The sequence below is a fragment of the Schistocerca nitens genome, chromosome 4 (assembly GCF_023898315.1).
Source record: "Schistocerca nitens isolate TAMUIC-IGC-003100 chromosome 4, iqSchNite1.1, whole genome shotgun sequence".
Classification (NCBI taxonomy): Eukaryota; Metazoa; Arthropoda; class Insecta; order Orthoptera; family Acrididae; genus Schistocerca; species Schistocerca nitens.
The window spans coordinates 124,724,316-124,747,516 of record NC_064617.1 but is presented as its reverse complement, the minus strand read 5'-3'; positions in this window follow the sequence as shown (position 1 = coordinate 124,747,516).

The following is a 23,201-nucleotide window of genomic DNA, read 5'->3' as shown; positions in this document are numbered from 1 at the left end:
TTCCTAGCACTCGCCCCAGTTGTACAGCCGACTTTGCTAGCGATGGTTCACTGGCTACAGACGCTCTCATTTGCAGAGACGATAGTTTAGCATAGCCTTCAGCTACGTCATTTGCTACGACCTAGCAAGGCGCCATATTCTGTTATTATGCATCCTGAACAGACAAGATTGTGAATCATGTACCGTCAAGAGCGACGTTCATCATTAATGGATTAAAGTTAAGTATCTGTCCGCTTTCTAAATTCTAATTCCTTGTCATGTTCCAGATCTCACGTCAGTATAGTTCTTCCCTCCTCACGCCAGCCTACGTGAGCTAAAACGCGTGCATTTCGGCTTCCTCTAGCAACACGGCTGGCTCTTCTGCCAACACAACACCTAATCTCAGTTGGTGGTCGGAAAACTCATTTTGCATCGTGTTTCCGCAGATTACGATCTATCCTGCTGGGAACCTTGCCACCCTCATAAAGCAAAGAGGCCGTTGGCTTAGGTGTTACCTTTTCCGCAGCCCGTTGTTTAACTATGCCCGCGCGGTAGCCCACCGTGTTCGCTCAGAGCACTGGCAACCCTCTCTAATAATGAAAAAAACTTAGTGAAGTTTTCACCGATGGAATCTGACAGGTGTTATGTGACATCCGCATAGAACTGGTGATGAAAAACGGTAAAGAAACAGATACACAGAACGAAAAAAAGTGGTTAGCGTTGCTACTTCTAGATCAGGGGATCCCTAGGTCGATTCCTGGTCGGGTCGGAGATTTTATCCGCTCAAGTCGCCGAAATAGCGCCAAGTAATGACTTGCACTATGCGGCCGAACAACCGCAGATGGGGTCTTCCGACTAATAATTCCACACAATCATTTCATTTTTACCTCGTTATTTTCGTCACTCACCCGATTTGTGCTTGGTCGACAGCGAAAGGCGTGTCTAGTGTGTCTTTCACTATGACCATCCTGCTGAATGGTGATTTCGAAGAAGTCTGATAAACTATCAGGGTCTGAGGGACGTGGGAACTGTGATCCAAGATACGAATTACCCCTTCACGCTCACCCGGACGATGACAAAGCCTGAAGTCAAAATCGATGTGAATTGGCTTCCCATAAAAAAAAATGTGATCCAACGTATCATCGCATCAACGTTCCTCCTCACCGACGCATCAAGGAAGAAAAGGCATCCATACTTTTGTACCTCTGTATTAAACCGACTATTCGGGCGTACCGAGTTCATATGTTCTAAAATGTTGTGCAAATACTCTCTTTGCCACGAGACAACACAACAAAAGTAACGCTTACATGTCAAAAATGGATGCAGGTTTCAATGCAGTCGACTCCAGGGAACGTTTCTCTAAACCTTCCATAAAAGTTGGAGAAGAATTCTGCCATATGCAAGACACCTCTGCGCCGGCCAGGGTGGCCGAGCGGTTGTAGGCGCTACAGTCTGGAACCGCGCGACCGCTACGGTCGCAGGTTCGAATCCTGCCTCGGGCACGGATGTGTGTGATGTCCTTAGGTTAGTTAGGTTTAAGTAGCTCTAAGTTCTAGGGGACTGATGACCTCAGAAGTTAAGTCCCATAGTGCTCAAAGCCATTTGAACCAAGACACCTTTGTAGTTTTGTTCCACCCTGTCCAATAAAATCCGTTTTGGTGCAATAGAGGAACTATATAAATAACACCCACCACAAATATGCATATGATTAGCCTCTAAAATTAAATTCTCTTCTCCCCATACCATACAGCATTCTCTCTATATGCCTATCCACAACTCCCTTCCTCTCTCTCTCACTCTCTCTCTCTCTCTCTCTCTCTCTCTCTCTCTCTCTCTCTCTCCTTCCTCCGTGCCTGTCTTGAAAACACACACACGAACTAGACACCACAAAAGTCAACAATACTTAAACCAGCTCGTCACATCCCAAACAAACATGCACGAAACAAATGGACACTACACAGCCACAACTACACGCAATGCCTGTGACACCTCTGTGCTTGACGAACAAACCGTAGAAAATGCATGCGTAATGACAAAAGTGAAAGAAATAAGCGTGTTACCTCGACACAAATCAATTAATAACACCGCAACATCAAAAACTGTAAGTAACGCGATACAAAGCGACTGTCGGTATGCATAATAAACAGAAAAAATAAAATAAGGTTTTGCTTTTTGCAGATGACTTGCTGTAGATTGCGTAGTACACCTAAAACTACTATCACAAACATGCAATAGCTTCGTGTGAGGTATGTAAACAAATGCACACATCCACTTTATTTAAAAAAACTGGAACCTTAGACATATCGTAAATAAACAATACAGAATGCCTCAGCTCAGTGACACACGTCTCAGCTCTGTACTGTATGGAAACCAAAGTAAAATATTTGACAATAATCACTCATTTTACAAATGTAACCACAATTTTTTTTTCACCGTTAACATGTAACTATTTTGCGGAAGGAAAATAAACAAATAAACCCACTGAGGATAGCACGAAAGTACTGAAACAAGTGTGAGTGAAAACAAAACTACAAAGATATCTTGCATAAGGCGTAATTCCCCTGCAATTTTCTTAGGAAGCATGGAAATAACAAGAACTGCAACATTCACAAGATGATCACTTCCATAAACGGATTGGCAATGATCAATGACAATGGGTCCCCCATTGCAACTCCGTCCGTCTGGTCATACGACTGGTTATTCAAGTTAATACATGGAAAAACCTGTCTGTCATTACGTACAAGGTCGCAATAGTAATTAACCACGTGAATATTGCACATTTTTTCCAAAAATCAAAGGAAATTATCACAAAAATAGTGATGATTCTAAAAGATACGTGGCGATTGTCACGAAACTTTTGTAAACTGTACAATACAAACAGCCCACACGTTATAATTATTCACAGCAGCGTAAGAGTCAACTGTGATGAAATTAACGATGATTTCTTCAAAGCAAGTAATTGTCTTTGCTCTTGAAATGCCGCTAAAGCGTTAAAAGTATCTGTACACGACCTCTGCATTCATCAAAACGTAACCTAAGAGCAGCCAAAGTATCTTCTATAAAGTTCCGTGATTCAGCCATTGTGCACTACACATTATATAACAATCACTATATGAAGTCAGTAGGGCAGTGTGAGCCGATTCTTCCAGCCTTCTGCACACATTTTCGGTCATTCTAACATTGCAGATTTCCTCCATAAACGAAAAACGATATGGTTGTTTACTTGTAACCACCTTTACACTTCAAGCTGTGATTGATCAGGAGCAAGTGTCCCGATTGCCATACGCTAGAACAGGCGTGTTCACTGACCTGCACGTGCGAGCTGGCTCACGCCCACGCCACAGCAGTGAACAACCGGCCGGCTCACAGCCAAATCGGGATGGTAAAGGGTGAGCGGGACAAGGAGGATAGGTCCGCACGAGACACTGTTGCCAATGGATCTGTACTGCTACCGCTAATATTAGCTCTACAGAGACTTGTCGTTTCAAGGTGTGTAATTAGTGCCTTACGCGGTAAATTTATTTTCTAAGATTCATATACTGACGATAAATGATAATGAAATGAATCTTCCACTTCTTTTAATAGATTAAGCGAACAACATGGGAAGTTAACTTCGAAACAAGATATTTCTTGCGACTGATGAAACCTTATAACGAAAGTCGTATTCGGCTGAAGTTTAAACTGACATCAACTTGTGACTAATTTATTCACACGTTAGTCGTCAGTGAAATCTAATTATTTTGCCTTTAACTAAAGCACCAATGCCTTGTACCTGTCTCAGAGCACTGCTAATTCTAAGATAAGATTTCAAGTTCGTCTGTGAGTTTCTGTGACAAGATTACGGTCCCTTCATTGCGGAAGGAAATTACAGCCACGAGTATGTAGGTCTAAACAGCGATATAATCGTAGCTGCAAACGTGTAACATCGTAGAAATTCTCAAGTTGAGGAAAATTTTTATACACGTCTATGAGGCTTATTTTACTATGAAACTAGCTGACCCGATAGACGCTGTCCAATAAATTTGTTTCCGACCGTTTTGTGAATTTGTGAAAAGCTGTCGGAAATGAATAAACAAGTGGAAATGAGCAAGAAATATATTCTGATTGATAATGGTATCTGTTAACGATTGTGGCCATGGGCCATGGATATTCATTCAATACAAGGACGACTACATTCAAAAGTACGTCAATGGGAAATCTTAACATGCGAGACGAATTCTATCACCCGTAACACTGAAATTCTGAAAGTGTGTGATGTGCCTTGTATGTGATCGACTTAGAACCACGCAGTTTTGTTCCAAAATTTAAATGTCAGCTGAATTAACTCAGTATTTCATATAAATCAAATGATTTACTTTCTTACATTAAATCTGATATCACAATGAATCTCAAGGTGTTTTATTTACATTTCTATTTAGATCGCAAAATCGATTTTCAAATAAACAGTCAAGACAAAGGAATGCTATGTTTCTATTAGATTGCTGCGAGACCATCATTTCGCTCATTGTAATGCTTTATGACAAACGACATTTTTTGTTTTGTTGTCTGCTGCGTAAACAAACAAAGCCGACGAATCTCCGACACGGGAGCAGGCGACATACAATTGACCATACGAGAAGCATGAATTTTCAATATTAGTCTGCAAACACTCAATAACTATACTTGTGATTAGTTTATTGTCATTGCGAATGCTAGCCGCATCGGAAACTGTAAACGTTTGAAGTTGAGTGGCGTGTCGGTTGGAATCACTGAGATTCACGATATGAGACGTTCTTCTCCTTTCCTGTTTCCTTTAAAAACTGTTTCTTCGCCACATGCCGGGTGCCATTTCGAAATACGTATTTGGCTGATATTTCGCAGCATTACGATTACCGATTCGATTTTCAATTGTAGATTGTGAGGCGGTAATCCGGGAAGTTCCAGCGGATTCGGATGGATAGTCAACGACATTATCTCAACTAGTTGAAACGACAGACGTTGTCCTGTCCAAATTTTGATAAATGTGTTGGTGATAGTTTTGTGAATTTGCGTAAAGTATTAGGAAATTTGTGAACAAAGTGAAAATAAAAAGGAAACGTATCGTCATTTATGATCAAAAGTGCGCACAACTATTACGATTTTTACAGTTTGTCCGACTTTCGTTTGTAAGTGTTCCACTGTTTGTTCGTGAAAACTTCTGCAGGCACATAACGAACAAGACAAAAATAAGAATTAAGTATATCCATCATTAGAATCGTTAGTTACGATCTTTCGTTCATACAAAAATCCCATAGAAAGTAGGACTTCCAAATTTTCCAGAATTTTCCAGTTTCCCTCACAAAGTGTTCCAATTTTTCTTTCGCTAACAACCTTATTCGGGCTATTAAAAACATTTTTCTTGTTAAATGAGATAATTCGGCCCAACCATTCTGAACTGATGCGCTTACGAACGAACAGCATTAACTCGTATATAGGTTTATCACGCAACTGCCTTGTAAATTGATGTTGCTGTATCTGACCTCCACTCTGGTGTTCCTAACCCTGCCTTCACGCTCCTTTTCATCGATTTAAAATAAGTTTCTCTTCTGGTACTGCACCATAAGTATACGCACTTGTTTGTAAGACTATGGCGAACATCGCCCATGGTCATAGGTCTGGAGACAGCACATGGTTTGCGCTTTTCCAGCACCACGTAATGACGTCTGACCGCCTGATTTTACCGCGAGCGCTCATGCTTGCCTAGCCGCCTCCTGGGTAGGCCTGTGGTAGAGTGTCTCAAGCAGCTGAGCACACGGGACAAAATTGTAGTAATACCCTTAGAAGGAGAACCATGGTCGCTCTGGAGCGCTGTAGATGGAGTAGGATTGGCACCAGAAAGTCACGTGACATTCCACTGCTGACGAAAGCCATGGCAGCGAAGCGATGTATGTACATGTGCCAATCGCTGTACTGAATCAGCACTGGAAGTTGGATTGACGTGGAGACATGACAGGATGTGAAAGAAGGTATCTCGTTTTCCGGTATGGCCATAATTACACTGTGAATGAAACTGACGGTTTGGTTGGTGTATCAATGCCGCCTGTCCAACGCGTCTGCGAGGAATAGCTACAAAAACCTTTTTGGCGCCATTCGGGCATGGCCCATTATCATAGCATCATAAACACACTTCGTAAAAAGTATCGTGCGACTTAGCAACAGCCGGCCGCTGTGGACGAGCGGTTCTAGGCGCTTCAGTCCAGATACCGCGCTGTTGCTACGGTCGAAGGTTCGAATGTGTGTGATGTCCTTAAGTAGGTTAGGTTTAAGTAGTTCTAAGTCTAGGGGATTGATGACCTCATATGTTAAGCCCCATAGTGCTCAGAGCCATTTGAACGCTAACGCTAACAACATCGGTACTGAGTGTTGCCACTAGGACGCCGGTGCTGTGTATCAAGCTTGTTTCCTATATTCTGATGTTGGCCAGGCAAACACAAGTACAAGGAATGTAACTGGAAGAAACCTTGTCTAACGGAAGAGATACCTCAATTGATCGACGAAAGATGAAAGTACAAAAGCGTTCAGGAAGACACAGGAATACAGCAACTTAAATCACTTAGGAATTAAGTAAATACACTAAGTGATCAACAGTATTCGCACACTCCAAAAACATACGTTTTTCATATTAGGCGCATTGTGCTCCCAACTACCGCCAGCTACTCCATATCAGCGACCTCAGTAGTCATTAGACATCATGAGAGAGCAGAACGGAGGGCTCCGCGGAACTCACGGACTTGGAACGTGGTAAGGTGATTGGCTGTCACTTGTGTCATACGTCTGTACGCGAGGTTTCCACACTCCTAAACATTGCTGGGTCCACTGTTTTCGATGTGATAGTGGAGTGGAAAGGTGAAGGGGCACGTACAGCACAAAAGCGTACAGGCCGACCTCGTCTGTTGACTGACAGAGACCGCCGACAGTTGACAGGGACCTAGTGTGTAATAGTCAGACATCCATCCAGACCATTACACAAGATTTCCAAACTGCATCAGGATCCACTGCAAGTGCTTAACAGTTCGGCAGGACATGAGAAAACTTGGATTTCGTGGTCGAGCGGCTGCTCATCAACAATACATCAAACCGGTAAATGCCAAACGACCCCTCCCTTGGTGTAAGGAGCGTAAACATGGGACGATTGAACAGTGGAAAAACATAATGTAGAGTAACGAATCACGGTATACAATGTGGCGATCCGATGGCAGGGTGTGGGTATGGCGAATCCCCGGTGAACGTCATCTGCCAGCGTGTGTAGTACCAAGAGTAAAATTCGGAGACTTTGGTCTTATGGCGTGCTCGTGTTTTTCAAGGAGGGGGCTTGCACCCCTTGTTGTTTTGCGTGGTACTATCACAGTACAGGCCTACATTGATGCTATAAGCACCTTCTTGGTTCCCACTGTCGAAGAGCAATTCGGGGATGACGATTGCATCTTTCAACACGATCGAGCATTTGTTCATAATGCACGGCCTCTAGCGGAGTGGTTACACGACAATAACATCCCTGTAATGGACTAGCCTGCACAGAGTCCTGAACTGAATCCTATAGAACCCCTTCGGGATGTTTTGGAACGCTGACTTCGTGCCAGGCATCACCGACCGACATCGATACCTCTCTTCAGTGTAGCACTCCGTGAAGAAAGGGCTGCCATTCTCCAAGAAACCCTCCAACACCCGACTGAATGTATGCCTGAGAGAGTGGATTGGTTCAAATGGTTCAAATGGCTCTGAGCACTATGGGACTCAACTGCTGTGGTCATCAGTCCCCTAGAACTTAGAACTACTTAAGCCTAACTAACCTAAGGACATCACACACATCCATGCCCGAGGCAGGATTCGAACCTGCGACCGTAGCGGTCGCGCGGCTCCAGACTGTAGCGCCTAGAACCGCTCGGCCACTCCGGCCGGCCGAGAGAGTGGAAGCTGTCATCTAGGCTAAGGGTGGGCCAACACCATAATGAATTCCAGCATTACCGAAGGAGGGCGCCACGAACTTGTAAGTCCTTTTGCTCAGATAGTGTAGGTAAAGCAGGGCAGCCAAGGCCGAAGGAATGCAGGAAAAGTGGGAATAAAGCTGAAAAGAAATGATTGTGGGAAGGACTGACTCAGAATGTAGAAACGTTAAAGCTGTCTTCAGGTAAATCCAAAGCAAGGGTGGCAACATAAAATGTACAATGACAATCCCATTGTTGAACGGAGAGAGCGGGTGGATGGAAACAGTGCACTGAAGACCTCTATGAGGGGGAGGAGTTTGTTAATTATGTGGTGGGAAAGAAACTTTAGTCGATAAGGAAGAGAAAGGAGATCGAATACTAAACTCATAAATAATTACAGCGTTGGAAGGAAATTTGGAAATTTGTGGTAAGTCCATATGGAACCAAACTGCCGAGGTCATCGGTCCCTAGGCTTTACACACTTCTTATTCTAACTTAAACTAATTTACGCTAAGGACAACACACACATACCCATGCCCGAGAGAGGACTCGAACCTCCGACGGGGGAAGCCACGCAAACAGTAGCAAGGAGCACCAGACCGTGCGGCTACCCTGCACGAGTACAGTGTTGGAAGACTTGGGAGGAACTAAGGCAGTAGGAATAGATACAATTTCAACGGAATATCTAAAATCATTGAGGGAAGTGGCAACGAAACGACTATTCAAGTCGGTGTGCAGAATGTATGAGACTGGCGACAAACTATCAGACTTTCGGAAAAATAAAACACAATTACGAAGATAGTAAGAGCAGATAAGAGCGAGAACTATCGCACAATCAGCTTAACAGGTCATGCATCCAAGTTGCTGACAGGAATAACATACAGAAGAATGGAGAATTAAATCGAAAGTCTGTTGATTACCATCAATTTGGGATTTGTAAATTTTCATATGACCCGTCGACATGGAAGAAGCGTACAAGAACCAACAACGAGGAATAAGAATGAACGAGCAAGAACGAAGTGCCCGGATTAAAAACGGTGTAAGGCAGGGATGCAATCTTCCATCCTTATTGTTCAATCTATGCATCGAACATGTAATGAAGAAAATAAAAGAAAGATTCAAGAGAAGGATAAAATTTGTTTCTAGATTCTCTCATTCTTCAGAACTCTGGCAGCGACATCGTCACCCTCTGGTGTCTGGCAGCAAAATACGCGCCGTGGTCGGAGCCCACCTTAAGGTTTGGTGTCGCAAGCAACGCTATGCAAATTCACGTGCCCTCCCCCGCCTCGTTCCCTTCGCGCCACGTGACAAAGAGCCGTGCAATAAAGGTGGCTACGTAACACTCTTGCCTTCATGATTAAGTTGCGCCCTGAAAGCCTACCATTATATGAACGTCGCTGGACCTTTGCTGTGGACATGACTTGGACGTCAGTTTCCGACTGATACTGGCACCCTGTGAAAGACAACTCTTAATATTTGCACTTTTATGTGCACCTTCATCAGGTGACGAATGGACTGGTCTGGAACAAGTCGCTCGATAATTAATTAACCTGGCAAGGTTAAATGTAACCAGGCATACTGCATTACATAAAAGGTGATCCGTAATGATGTTACAAACTTTCGGGAATCAGTCATTATACGTCGCATTGTCATCCTTAAAACTTCCATCGTTGTTTGTGGACATGAAGTATATGAATGGCTACAAATCGTCTCCAGGTAGCCGAACACAACCATTTCTAGTGAATAAACGGTTCAGTTTGATCAGAGGACCCAGTCCACTCAATGTAAGCACAGCCCACACCATTATGGAGCCACCAACACTTCGCACAGTGCTTTGTTGACAACTTCGACCCGTGGCTTCGTGGGGTCGGCGTCACACTCGAGTCCTGCCATTAAGTTTTGACAACTGTCGTCTAGTGTCCAGCCGATATGGTCACGAAGCCCAAGACAGGCGCTGCAGCCGATGTGCTGTTAGGAAAGGCACTCCTGTCGGTTGCCTGTTGCCATAGACCATTAGCGGCCAATGTCGCCTTATTGTCCTAATGAATACGTTCGTCGTACGTCTCACATTGATTTCAGCAGTTATTTCACGCAGCGCTGCTTGTCTGTTAGCACTGACAACTCTACGTAAACGCCGCTGCTCTCGCTCGTTAAATGAAGGCCATCGACCAGGGGCGGGCAAACGTTGCACGCGGCTCATGAGCACACAGCGCTGCACGTGTGCTGCTCGCGTGCAATCGTCGAACGGAGCAGTGGCGACAGCCGGCAGGTTGCCGCAGTGTAGTTCCAGGCTAAAGTTACGTTGTGCAAGACGCGACAGTTGGCTGCGACTGCGACGCTGCCCCCTCCTCTTTTCCCACCCTGGCAGACGGCGACACGGTCGCAACACGACTGGAGTCGTCGCTGTTTCCCAAGCTCCGGTCGGCGGCGGCGGATTCAAATACGTAAGAAAAATAAGAATTCCGATTTTCTTGCTGTAAAAAATACTGTATGTTAATGCAACAAAGTTACATCGGCTCCCAGAGTTAGTTTTTCGATACAGATTCTCCTTTCACTTTAAAAAATTGAAAAGTATCTCTTCCGGTTTTGCGTGTTTTTTTCGCTGTATATTACTTCTCTATCAATTGTGAGAAAAGTAAAAGGCACAAAAAATTGATGTTTGCGTATCTTACAGTTTCACATCACAGCTTGATAATGAGGTGTCTATTTTTCCGATATTCGTCACAGTTATTCCGATACTTAATTTACAAGTAACCTACTGCATAAAATTTGAATTGTGTACAGTGAAAAATGTGGTCGCTGGCTACTTTACGTATGGTTCACGTTAGGTCATACATCGTTGCCGATGAAAAGAAGCTAACATATCGAAATTATTTTTAAAGTTGAGATCAGAATCATATCGATCTCCGTTTCCGAGATTTGGGCTCATATATCTCCGGTAGCGTCGCGACTAGCCGCCAGTTCTGTCGACGCGCAACGTGAATCGTGTGGTCATCACACGATAGAGAATGCATTTGTTTTGTTTCGCTGACACATTTGGACCTAATGAAACCATTTTATGTTATATATTTCTCCGGTATGAGTTACTAATATTTCTCCATATGCTCTTGACAATTTCATTTAAAATGCCACGAAATGTAGGTTTCTTAAAGCCAAGTGATCAAGCAGAACCCATTTTCTTGGTTTTGCTGAGGCATCTGAACCTGTTCCAAGCTTTCTTTCTCGTTTATTTCTCTGATACGAGTCCCGAATATTCCTCCATCTGTTTTTGCACATTTCACCTAAAATTCCAATGAAAGATAAGTTTATTAACAATAAGCGCACGATAGCGTCATTGCATTGTTTCAAGTTCTTGACAACAAGATAGGGTTACACCTTAAACATCTCTAGAATTTTCATTCTGAACGTCTACAGTATACACTGGCAGAAATGTGGAAGAAATAATGTCCGTGCTTGTTCACAAAATTTCCCCAAATTATACTTGTCAGTTTCTCCCATGCAGAAACTTTTGGAACAAGCTAAGGCAACTTTCATAGCCGACTGACTCTTTATTCCCATCCAAATGAACTTCCATATTCTTATATTCTGACAGCATACATCGTTATGGATGACATGAACATTTAATCTTGCCAAGCTGCACTCAAAAGATGACTCCAGGATTTACAAAAGACGAATTTCAATTCTGAACTGTGTCAGACCAGAAGGGCCTTGTAAAACAGTAGTGCACTTTTGGCACAAGTTTTTTGAGCACCATCTTCTACCAATGAATTGAAGTGAATGTGACAAATTACTTATTGCAGCATACTGTTTGCGCAATCTGTTGAGAAACGCCTTCCTCAAAAACGAACATCTATTGATTACAGAAAACTGTACAACAATCAGGTGGTGGTTTTTCACAACTAGAAGGTATCATCAAGGCACCAATCTACCGTTTACTTTCTAAGTGAAGGTATTGTAAAATGTAACTTTCTCGTTGTACTTTAGATTGTTCATTTTATAATGTAGTTGCCGTTTTCAATTTTTATCGTCACAAAAAGAGTAATGCGAAAATTGACCTTCAAGTTCATTTTCATCATTCTAATTCTACATCTGCATGGATTATACTGATTTTCATAACAGGCCTGAAAAATTTGCATTAATGGGAAAATATTATATATTTCACTCACCTGCCAGTTTCAACTGTGCACCAATTTCTTCCCAAATTCTGTCTCTGAACATAGTGTCTCTATATTTAGGGTTCTTCAAATCGTAAAGGCAAGGATGTTGCGAGACCAGCTCACAGAGCATCACATCCTGTGAGTGGCTCATTTCAGTTTTCCTTGACTGGCTCGACATCTTTCTGGCAGCCGTACGTCTTTGTGTCGTGCGACTTCCGTCGCAACACTGCTCACTGGTGCAGTGCTGCGACAGCTGCCGCAACAGTCGCGCGTCGCATCCCAAACTCGAACTGCGCATGCGCCAGCAGGCAACTTCTGACGTCACGTAGCGACCCGTCGCAGTCGCTAGTGTGCGTCGCGCCTTGGACAACGTACCTTAAGCTGCGGACGTTGAAGCGAAGCGACCACTGCGTAGTGAATTTCAGTAACTGGAAAATGCAGAGTGAATCAAGGAAACGGAGAATTGGAGATTTGCTATCTTTTAAAAAGGAATGGGAGAATCATTTTTTCTCTGTGCAAAAACGTGAAAATTGGAAATGTATAATATGTGACAGTATTCTCGCTGGTCAGCGGAAGTTTAATATTGAACGCCATTATAATAAATTTCAGTATGTTGCCGTCCTTAGTGCAATAAAAGAGGAATTTCTCAAGCGATTTGGGGATATATCTTACTTATCCCAAGGTTTTGAATAGTTCTCGAGACAATCTGCTGTTTCTGTAGGTGATATTCATCCCAGTTTGCAAATGGAATTAATAGGTCTACAGCGTAATTCTCGTCTGAGAGACAGGTCCCTTTTGGCAAGACGTTTGATAGATTTTTATCACGACTTTCCACAGCAAGTTTCCTCGTCTCCGTCGTGAAGCCGCGAAGATAATGTCAATGTTTGGCTCGACATACGTTTGTGAGAGACTTTTTTCTGTTATGAAAATTAATAAGTCTCGGTTAAGAGCAAACATCAGTAATGAAAATTTGCGTAACTTTTTGCGTTTGTCTGTATGTAGAAATTTTGTTCCAGACATTAAACGTATTGTAAACTCCGTCTGTGATAATTAAATAAAACGTATCGTAGGTAATGGGTACTCTTTCAAACGATGATTACTTTCAAGCACTCCAATACCCTTATTCCTTCATTCAATAAAGCAGGCCAGGAAACAAAACGCATTACAGAGGAAGAAGCGGAGAGACGCTATGGAGGGGAGGGGAGAGAAGCGGGTGGCCAGCTTGCCCCTGTGTGCACGCAGAACACGCCCGCATCTCGTGGTCGTGCGGTAGCGTTCTCGCTTCCCACGCCCGGGTTCCCGGGTTCGATTCCCGGCGGGGTCAGAGATTTTCTCTGCCTCGTGATGGCTGGGTGTTGTGTGCTGTCCTTAGGTTAGTTAGGTTTAAGTAGTTCTAAGTTCTAGGGGACTGATGACCATAGATGCTCAGAGCCATTTGAACTGCACACGTGCATGTGCACCGCACACATGCAGAATTCCTGCCCGCCCCTGCCATGGACCACTGCGTTCTCCGTGGTGAGAGGTACTGCCAGAAATTTGGTATTGTCGGCACACTGCTGACTTTGTGGATCTCAGAATAATGAATTCCCTTGCGATTTCTGAAATGGAGTGTCCCATTTGTCTAATTCCAACTACCATTCCACGTTCAAAGGCTGTTAATTGCCGTCGTGGGGCCATAATCACGTGGGAAACTTCCTCACTGGATCGCCTGAGTACAAATGACAGCACTGCCAATGCGCTGCCCTGTTATACATTGAATACGCGGTAGTACTTTCGTGTACGCAATACTATTGGCATCTGCATATGTGCATATCGATATCCCACGATTTTTGTCACTTCAGAGTACCGGGTGATCAAAAAGTCAGTATAAATTTGAAAACTGAATAAATCATGGAATAATGTAGATAGAGAGGTACAAATTGATACACACGCTTGGAATGACATGGGGTTTTACTAGAACCAAAAAAATACAAAAGTTCAAATAATGTCCGACAGATGACGCTTCATCTAATCAGAATAGCAATAATTAGCATAACAAAGTAAGACAAAGCAAAGATGATGTTCTTTACAGGAAATGCTCAATATGTCCACCACCATTCCTCAACAATAGCTGTAGTCGAGGAATAACGTTGTGAACAGCACTGTAAAGCATGTCCGGAGTTATGGTGTGGCATTGGCGTCGGATGTTGTCTTTCAGCATCCCTAGAGATGTCTGTCGATCACAATACACTTGCGACTTCAGGTAACCCCAAAGCCAATAATCGCACGGACTGAGATCTGGGGACCTGGGAGGCCAAGCATGATGAAAGTGGCGTCCGAGCACACAATCGTCACCAAACGACGCGCGCAAGAGATCTTTCACGCGTCTAGCAATATGGGGTGAAGCACCATCCTGCATAAACATCGTACGTTCCAGCAGGTGTTTATCACCCAGGCTAGGGATGATGCGATTCTGTAACATATCGGCGTACCTCTCACCCGTCACGGTAGCAGTTACAAAACCAGAATCACGCATTACCTCGAAGAAAAAAGGCCCGATAACGGTAGATGTGGTCAATCCAACCCATACCGTGACTTTCTCGTCGTGCAATTGAGTTTCCACGACAGTTCTAGGATTTTCGGTAGCCCAAATTCTACTGTTGTGGGCGTTGACAGACCCTCGGAGCGTGAAATGAGCTTCGTCGGTCCACAACACGTTACTCAACCAATCGTCATCTTCCGCCATCTTTTGAAACGCCCACACCGCAAATGCCCTCCGCTTCACTAAATCACCAGGTAACAGTTCATGATGCCGATGGATTTTGTACGGATAGCATCGGAGGGTACGCCTCAGTGCCAACCAAATAGTAGTGTATGGAATGCCGGTGCGACGTGCGACTGCACAAGCGCTGACTTCCCCGTGCATAGACGTGCATAGACAGTCTCCGTTTCTTCCTGAACTGTCTCAGCAGCATTACGCCTTGTGCTCGGTCGGCTATCGCCTAAACAACCCGTGGCTTCGAACTTCGAAATCATTCTCGTCACAGCTGCATTTGTCAACGGACCTTTACCCGTTCGAATCCCCTTCCTATGGCGATAGGATCGTAACGCTGAACTATCACATTCCCCATTCTGATAATACAGCTTCACTAAAAGCGCCTTTTCAGGTAACGTCAACATGCTGCCACTGCTGGCGCATCTGATTCTCTCTCTCATTACAGCTCCTTTTATACACGATTGTCATGCGCAGTCACTGACGTTTTGTTGTCCAGCGCCATCTGTCGGACATTTTGTGAATTATGTTTTTTTTTTGTTGGTCTAATAAATTTTTACCTCTTTATCTACATTATTCCGTGGTTTATTAAGTTTTCAAATTTATACTGACTTTTTGATCACCCGGTACATTGAGACAGAGTAGGGTCGGTAGAACGAGTGATTGCATAAGTTTAAATTTCACGTCTTGCGAAAATATGTTCTGAAACTTCTGAGCGTACAGAGGCTTCCTGTACAAGGCGACAGTGTTTCCTGCCCAGTTGCTATGCTCATATGAAAGTCTTCACTGTTATCAGTACCACGTAAGCGGCCTTACATTTTCATTTGTTGACTCACTGTCTTTTTATTTTCAGCAGTAAAAGATGTGGTCTGCCAGCTCAGTAACATTCAACATGATTAATAACGGCCCAACTGCACTACGCTGAGGCACGGCTAAAGTTACTTCCATATTTGTCGACGATTAATGCTGCATCCGTCATACCAGGAAATTCTCAATCCACTCACAAATTTCGTTTGATTTTCCATATTTTATTGCACTAATCTGTGTTGATGTACTACTGAGGCAAACGCTTTTCAGAAGGCAAGAAATATTCCCTTGGTCGATAGCTTTCAGGATTGCACGTATGAAAAGTGCGATCTAGATTTTGCATAACCGATGTTTTCTGAATGGATGGCGGCTGTTCGAGATATAAAGTTCTGAAAGTTCTGACGCTGCCCGCCACCAATTCCTCTTCTGTGCCAACCTTTTCATCTTAGAGTACGATTAGTACCCAAGTCCTCAACTATTTGTTGTATATATTTTGCAATCTTTGTCGTCCCCTGCAGATTTTTGTCCACTACAGCTCCCTCAAGTACGTTGGAACTAATTACTTAATGCTTTAACACATGTTCTATGATTCTGTCTCTTCTTCTTGTCAGTGTTCTCCACGTGTTTATCTCTTAGCCGATTCTGCGTAGAACCTCCTCGTTTCTCATCCTACCAGTCAGCTATAACTTTTCTTATCCTCCGGTTTTCGCACAGTCCGTGATTCATTTCCGTGCAGTGCTGTGCTCCAAACGGACATTCATAGAAATTCGTTCCACGATTTAATGTATATGTTTGAGATAAGTAAACTTCATTTTGGCTAGGAATACCCTCCTTGCCTATGCTGCTCGCCATTTTATATCCTGCAATATGCTCGTTGCCATGTGTTTTTTGCTTCCAAGTTAACAGAATTCCTTTACTTGGTCTATTTCGTCGTCCGAAATGTTGATGTTGAGTTTTCCGCTAATCATTTCTACTAGTCCTCATTACTTTCGACTTCCCTTGGTTTACTCTCTACCAATATTTTGTGATCATTAAACTGTTCGTTCCAGTCACCAGCCCCTGTACTTCTACCTCATTTTCACTGAGGATAGCAATGACCTCCGCGAATCTCATCATCAATGTCCTTTCAGCCTGAATTCGAATCCCCTACGTAATCTTTTATTTCCTTCGCTACTTCTTCGGCGTACATATTTAACAGCAGGAGTGAAAGAGTACATCCTTTTCAAGTGGTTCAAATGGCTCTGAGCACTATGGGACTTAACATCTGAGGTCATCAGTCCCCTAGAACTTAGAACTACTTAAACCTGACTAACCTAAGGACATCACACACATCCATGCCCGAGGCAGGATTCGAACCTGCGACCGTAGCAGTCTCGCGGTTCCGGACTGAAGCACCTAGAACCTCTCGGCCACTTCGGCCGGCGAACATCCCTTTCTTTCACCCTTTTTAATCGGAACACTTGTCCTTGGTTTTCCATTCCTACTTTGCCCTATTCATTCTTGTACATACTTTATGATACCCATCTTACCCTGTGGCTTCCTCCTTTTATCCCAAGGATTTTTTAACGTCTTGCGTCATTTTACCCTATCGACCACTTTTCTATGTAAGCGTCTTGATTTTTTTATCCTCGCTCCAGCGATGGAGAACCATATTGTTCGATGTTGTGCATCCTTTTGTTCGCCTACAGCAATTCACAGGCAACACGTGTCTTCAACGCGACAATGTACCGCGCTGTCCATTTCGAATATATCATAACGATTAGAGGAAATTTTCCCGAAAACGTCGTTGATTGAATGGCCCCCGCGGTCACCCAACTTCGCTCCACTTGAGTACATCGGCGACCCATGGAGCGAGATATATGCGCTTTGTATCTAGCGCTTATTAGTCTCCATGAGATTCGAGAGCAGATTGACCAGTCATACAGGGGGTGGATAAAAATGTGGAAACACCAAAAACACAACACATTATCGTGCCAAATGCGGCGTCTGAAAACAATTGGCAATTAAAACACCTTCCAGTCTTCCTGCAATGCGTAAATACAGAGGGGTCCAAAAAAAATGTATCCACTGTTTAAAAGTCCATAACTTGCAAACTAATTGAAGGAGTTGTCTCATTTTTGATGAAAGTGTAGCTTAAAGTCCATCCTAAAGATATCACAGTAGGTATTCGAAATGGTCACCATTAACATCCGCACACAAACGATGCCGCCAAACTGCAGCACGAGCTACTGACTGCAACGTGTTCAATTGGATATTTGCACATAAATGTACGATGGATTCTCGAAGTTCATCCAATGTGAGTGGCCTTTGTCGATAAACGACGTCCTTTAGTGGTCCTCACAGGCCGGCCGGTGTGGCCGAGCGGTTCTAGGCGCTACAGTCTGGAACCGCGCGACCGCGACGGTCGCAGGTTCGAATCCTGCCTCGGGCATGGATGTGTGTGATGTTCTTAGGTTGGTTAGGTTTAAGTAGCTCTAAGTTCTATGGGACTGATGACCTCAGAAGTTAAGTCCCATAGTGCTCAGAGCCATTTTTGTTATCCACAGGTAAAAGTCCAGAGGAGTTAGGTCTGGGGAACGTGGTGGATACTCGACAGCACCTCTACGGCCTATCCCTCTTCCTAGTAGATTTTCGTCGAGATACGTCCTAACGCGATTTTGGTAGTGGACTGGGGCACTATCTTGTTGAAAGTAAAAATTCAAATGGCTCTGAGCACTTCGGGTCCCCTAGAACTTAGAACTACTTAAACCTAAGTAGCCTAAGAACACCACACACATCCATGCCCGAGGCAGGATTCGAACCTGCGACCGTAGCGGTCGCTCGATTCCGGACTGAAGCGCCTAGAACCGCTCGGCCACATCGGCCGGCTTGTTGAAAGTAAACTCTTCCGTCTCAATACAAGTCTCGGATGGCAGGTAAAATGGATGCCTGAAGCTTCTGAAAGTACACCTCACCGGTAACTGTGCCGTCAAAGAAGAATGGCGCAATCAAGCCGGGTAAGACAACCCACACCACACATTTACTCCTGGCAAATTCACGGCTTTGTCTACATGGACGTTCGGATTTTCGGCGTCCCAGTAAATGCAATTGTGGCGATTTACTGTACCATGGAGTTTGAACTGTGCCTCATCAGAGCACACAATCATCTCTGCAAACTCTTCATCATTGCGCACCATGTTAGTGAACCACTCGCAGTACTCCATTCTACGATCTGGGTCGTCCTCGTTCATTGCGTGTAGCAATCTTGGGATGTAGCACGTCCACTTTGCTGTCTTCAAAATTCGCCGAACACTTGAGCGACTCACTCCAGTTTCACGGGCACACTGTCTCACAGACGTCTGTGGTGAGTGAGTGAATTGTTGTAACACACGACGGGAGTTAGCTGGACTTGTGACTGTTACAGGTCGTCCAGATCGTTGTTTGTGTACATCTTTAACACAGCCTTCGGCTTCAAATATGTCTCGAATGCGACGAATCGTTAAACGTGTCGGTGGCTCTGTTTGATAATCATTTCGCCATTGCCGTTGAACCTCATTAATGTTTTCGTACTCAAAATACCACTTCAAAACTGACTTCCTTTCATCGAATGTAAGCCTTGCGCCAGCCATGTTTACTCGAGTAACTAGGAGCAACTAAGAACAAAACACTGACTGTCTGGTGACTGTCATCTGACAAAACAAAACAACGCAATACAACGCTTGTGTGGCGATTGCCGGAACTACAAAATATTACACTACCAAATATGAGACAACTCCGTCAATTAGTTTGCCACTTACAGATTTTTAAACAGTGGACACATTTTTTTTGGACCCCTCTATATAAGCCCGGTTTGGTTTTCAAGGGAAAATAACGTCATGTTGGGACGTAAACTGGGCAAGAAGTTGGGAAAAATGGGAAACAAGAGTCGGCCGTCCAAATGGACCTTGACATAATCCTTGGCAGTAATGTGTCCTTGTAGAGAAACCATGGGGCCCATGTCGCACCACGATATAGTTGCCCAAATTATCACCTAATCCCCACCATGTTGGGACGTAAACTTGGCGAGAAGTTGGAAACAGTGAAGAGTCAGCCAACCACATGACTTTCTTCCATTGCTCCATATTCCGGGTTTTATAGCTTCTTTTTGGACAACATGGTTGTAGAGATGAAGCAGCGATTAGTATGATTACTCAATTATTCAAAAACAGTCTTAATCGCATTTCTTATTATTATACCGCTAACCGGTTTCAACCCGACGTAGGGGTCGTCTTCTGGGCGTTTACGCCACTGGTCGACTTCTGGTCTACATACATGGCCGTTATGTAGACAGGAATGACACCACCAGCAGTCGACCAATGGTGTAAACGCCCAGAAGATGACGCCTACGTCTGGTTGAAACCGGTTGGCGGTATAATAATAATATATGCGATTAAGACTGTTTTTGAATAACTATTTTATGGCTTCGGCAGCGCGTTTTCCTGTTACGAACATTTGGATCACTGATCAGTAGCTTCGGAATTTCAGCTTGTTTTGCTGCTGGCAGTGACATTCAGTTCTACAGTGACTTTTGCAGCTGTCGTCCTACACTCCTGGAAATGGAAAAAAGAACACATTGACACCGGTGTGTCAGACCCACCATACTTGCTCCGGACACTGCGAGAGGGCTGTACAAGCAATGATCACACGCACGGCACAGCGGACACACCAGGAACCGAGGTGTTGGCCGTCGAATGGCGCTAGCTGCGCAGCATTTGTGCACCGCCGCCGTCAGTGTCAGCCAGTTTGCCGTGGCATACGGAGCTCCATCGCAGTCTTTAACACCGGTAGCATGCCGCGACAGCGTGGACGTGAACCGTATGTGCAGTTGACGGACTTTGAGCGAGGGCGTATAGTGGGCATGCGGGAGGCCGGGAGGACGTACCGCCGAAGTGCTCAACACGTGGGGCGTGAGGTCTCCACAGTACATCGATGTTGTCGCCAGTGGTCGGCGGAAGGTGCACGTGCCCGTCGACCTGGGACCGGACCGCAGCGACGCACGGATGCACGCCAAGACCGTAGGATCCTACGCAGTGCCGTAGGGGACCGCACCGCCACTTCCCAGCAAATTAGGGACACTGTTGCTCCTGGGGTATCGGCGAGGACCATTCGCAACCGTCTCCATGAAGCTGGGCTACGGTCCCGCACACCGTTAGGCCGTCTTCCGCTCACGCCCCAACATCGTGCAGCCCGCCTCCAGTGGTGTCGCGACAGGCGTGAATGGAGGGACGAATGGAGACGTGTCGTCTTCAGCGATGAGAGTCGCTTCTGCCTTGGTGCCAATGATGGTCGTATGCGTGTTTGGCGCCGTGCAGGTGAGCGCCACAATCAGGACTGCATACGACCGAGGCACACAGGGTCAACACCCGGCATCATGGTGTGAGGAGCGATCTCCTACACTGGCCGTACACCACTGGTGATCGTCGAGGGGACACTGAATAGTGCACGGTACATCCAAACCGTCATCGAACCCATCGTTCTAGCATTCTTAGACCGGCAAGGGAACTTGCTGTTCCAACAGGACAATGCACGTCCGCATGTATCCCGTGCCACCCAACGTGCTCTAGAAGGTGTAAGTCAACTACCCTGGCCAGCAAGATCTCCGGATCTGTCCCCCATTGAGCATGTTTGGGACTGGATGAAGCGTCGTCTCACGCGGTCTGCACGTCCAGCACGAACGCTGGTCCAACTGAGGCGCCAGGTGGAAATGGCATGGCAAGCCGTTCCACAGGACTACATCCAGCATCTCTACGATCGTCTCCATGGGAGAATAGCAGCCTGCATTGCTGCGAAAGGTGGATATACACTGTACTAGTGCCGACATTGTGCATGCTCTGTTGCCTGTGTCTATGTGCCTGTGGTTCTGTCAGTGTGATCATGTGATGTATCTGACCCCAGGAATGTGTCAATAAAGTTTCCCCTTCCTGGGACAATGAATTCACGGTGTTCTTATTTCAATTTCCAGGAGTGTATTTTTCCTCACAGTCCTCTTCGATGACCGTCGCTTCACGACCACTGAATACACAGTTTCGTCCTCTTTGTGACTTAGTGGATCATGTTTTCCTGCTTTCAATGTGTGCGGTATAAATCTTCGATATCGCGCATCTTGAAACACCAGTCACTTCTGCTGCCTTTATTACGAAAGCACCGACCATACGAGCACCAATTTTCCCACTTTCTAATTCACTTAGCTCCGAAGTTAAACACTGACAACTACACAGAACACTGATCTGGCCAAAATTACACTTGCAAAGTATTGAGGACATTGCACAGGTGCCGTTCGTGGTTAAGTACAACAGCGCACCCTACAGGCTTGGCTAGCATATCCATTTATTTCTTTAAAGTCAGTACTGTCATTAGACTGTTGTTTATTTACAGTGTTACATTTAGACTTACACGATCATGATTTCGGCTTCAAAGTGCCATTATCAAGTGTTTTCTGAAAGCAAGTTAGACAATTTCAATGAAATACATAACAAGTGAGATAATGGTATAACAATCCATATTTGTAATGCTTACTTACAAGTGTTATAAATTTCCTAAGATGGCATACTGTCGTATTAAAATATACTATTGCACACATTGTCTAAGAGTCGATATTTCTGGCAGAGCCTACTGCTAGGTTTCATTACTGAGTACACCATATTGACTGAATGTCAGTTGGCTAAGCGTCAAATTGTCTTGGTCAAAGAAATTCCTGTTACAAGCAGGTGACCTTTTTCAGTCTTTGGACTCAGTGTCCGGTAGGATAGGAAAGGTTAGGAGCAATTTATTTTCTTTGGTAGTTGTTACGTCTTTGCAGTACCTGTTTATCTTAGTATACTGCTCATAAACATAAACACTAACAAACCTCTCGATAATATTCGCTGCATTCATAAATATAAGAATCCAGCTAGTCATTGACGTTTTTTAAAGAACATTTTAGTAGGTAAATACACAGCTGTGTACGTGAAATTAACACATGTCCAGCTCTAAGTTGTGCAATTTTGCCTCAATTCAGAATTAATACAATACAGCGCAATTACTTATTCTACTTACTCATTAATTAACCAGTGAGGTTTGAAGCGATATTTATGATGTACGTATCATCAGGCACGTAAATCCTGTTATATGTGTTGGAACATTACTTAGGAATAAGTGCATATAACACAGGTATGTGAAACATGTCATGTACATAAAAGCACTTAAGGAAATAAAAGAATCAAAACATTTCATGTTAAACAGAATATTTAAATTTAACATAATACAAAGAGTAGGGATATCCCAGTATTTGTTAATGGTTGATGAGATACAAAAGCAAACGTGAGTGGACGGTGGTAATGATACATATGGCTGTAATCTTGCTGCTATAAATCTTATTTACATGTTATAGTAGTGACATCTTATTTATGTGACTAAAAATGATATAGTAACGTTAACAACTTGACCAACTACCAAAGAAAATAAATTGCTCCTAACCGTTCCTAGGCCGGCCGAAGTGGCCGAGCGGTTCTAGGCGCTACAGTCTGGAACCGTGTGATCGCTACGGTCGCAGGTTCGAGTCCTGCG